General features: G+C 48.6%; 1 protein-coding gene and 1 long non-coding RNA gene across 2 annotated transcripts in view; both read right to left on the bottom strand.

The window, feature by feature from the left end:
• Window positions 1-2,054, bottom strand: part of PEBP4 (phosphatidylethanolamine binding protein 4) — a gene marked incomplete at its 3' end in the record, with an annotated part of 36,554 nt that overhangs the window by 12,630 nt on the left and 21,870 nt on the right. The window lies entirely within an intron of this gene.
• The window catches only part of LOC146598044 (uncharacterized), a 2,377-nt gene continuing 954 nt past the window's right edge, over window positions 632-2,054 (bottom strand). The window contains exon 2 of the long non-coding RNA XR_014895336.1: window positions 632-1,031. This is a non-coding gene — a long non-coding RNA (uncharacterized LOC146598044). The remainder of the gene's footprint in view (window positions 1,032-2,054) is intronic.

A 2,054-nucleotide genomic window follows, 5' to 3' on the forward strand; every position in this document is an offset into this window, starting at 1 on the left:
GCGCCCGCCCCGGCCCGGCGGCGCTGCCCGGCTCCCGCCCCGCTTTCCCGCGAGCCCTGCAGGAAGCCTCGCGGCTGGCAGAACCCGTTTCCATAACGACTTTCTGCTACAAACATATTTCGATAAAAATAAAGTTGGAGCAGCCCGGCGGCGGCGGAGCGCAGCCCGGCGGCTCTCGCTGCGCCCGCCTCCTGCCGCGGCGGGGAGGCGGCGGAAGCCGCCCCGGAAAGCTGCGCTTTCTCCCTGCTTTTTCTTCCCCTGCGCGGATGCAAAGCGAAAARCCTTGTTTACCGGATTGCTCTGCAAACCGGTTCCAGCTCTGCCTGGTTACCTGATGCTCTACAGTACATACAGGATAATGTGATAAATTCATTTCCAATTCACTGCATTATCCTTTGAATATTTTAATGACTCATTGAATGGAGCGAAAAAAAAAAGAAAAAGCTATTTCAAATGAACAATTATGCTGCATTAGAGTAAAGGCTGATTATATTTAAACACTGCTTGCATGGATAACGGGACATATCGACCTCCGCCTATAAGAGCTAATTTGGCTCTTATCTCTAAATAATTTTACACTGCAAATTACCATGAAAACCTAAAGGGCTTTAAAAACATTCATCAAAAGATATTATTCCACTTTGTAGCAACATTTTTATTTAAATTATTTTGAACGGGAGCAAAAGCCTCCTTGGCGGCTGCCGATCGGAGGAGCGGCGCGGCGGCGGGCGCCGCGGGGCCAGCGAGGCTCCGGCCGGGAATTCACGGTGCAGCTAGGGTTTTTCCCGGGGGTTGGCTATGGAAAACCATTGGAAATCCAACCCTGGCCAAGCCGAGCGGAGCGGCGCCGGCAGAGGGAAGGCGCCTCCGGAGCGCGGAGGATTTGCTGCTCCGGGAGCTTCCCAGCCCAGAAGGAGGTTTCTGCCCTCGGCGCTTCCAGGAGGGAATTACCCGGGAAAAACCTCCTGGCATTTGCACTGGAGCACCGTCTTTAATCCTGCATGTCCCTGCTTTGCTTAAAGGATCTTTTACTAAAAAGAAAAGAGAGAGAAGAAGAACGCAATAATTAGCAATAGCAGGCGCTGCCGAAGGATCGGTGTACAGAAGAGAAAACAAGAGCTTGGGCCGCTTCGCGCTTAGTAAATATTAAAATTAATGAGAGACTTTCAGGAACCTGTTGTTAGAAATGCAGAGGGTTTCTGTGATGGATTTAAAAAAAAAAGAAGAAGAAAAGAAAGGAAAAGAAAAGAAAGCCCTGTACACAAATCTCTGCAATTATTCTGAACGCTTTGTATTTTTTTCGCCAATTATGAAATTCATGGAAAGTATTAATATCCGATTTTAATTTGCTCAAAATTCCCATTAACAATAAAAAGTCTAATTAAGGTATCTGTACAAAAAGCCCTTAGCAGTAATTTCAGGGAATAATAGAGGAGAATGACTAGATATTTCTTGTTAAATGCACGCTGAAATTAATTGATATCTTAATTAGACTTTAGCGCTCAGATTATTAGTTAGATTGATTCACAGCTGAAACACCTAATCTTTTAAAACATAAAAGCAAGCAAGAGAGGAACAAGCTGATTTTTGATTTTCTAAGCAAAGCAGAAATCCTACGGGAAAGTTCGGGGGCGACGCGAGAGCTTCAGCGCGGGAACGCAGCGACGGCTGCTCCGGGCGGCCCGCGTGCCACGACCGTGGGAAACACGGGGAATCGGGAGCGGCGGCACAACAGTGGGGCCGAGGACCGCGTGGACAATCTAGTAGCCGCAAAATTTTCACCCAAACGAGTTTGTACAAATTAAAAAAGAAAAAGAAAAATCCCAATAACAAGAGATCTTTGAAACGACGGGTTTCCTACGTAGACGAACGCGTCGGTGTCCCAKCTCCCAAGACCTGCAGACGGCGCGAGCCCCACAGGAACGCGTGTAGCAAACACCGCAGGATCGCGCGTCCCAAGTGACGTTGGAACGCATCTATCAAGCAAGCAACACGAGATCGCGTACAGCAAGCGGCGTAAGATTGCGCACAGCGAGCACCACGGCAATGCACGT

The sequence above is a fragment of the Rhea americana genome, unplaced genomic scaffold (assembly GCF_003343005.1).
Source record: "Rhea americana isolate MKP2758 unplaced genomic scaffold, rheAme1 scaffold_171, whole genome shotgun sequence".
NCBI lineage: Eukaryota > Metazoa > Chordata > Aves > Rheiformes > Rheidae > Rhea > Rhea americana.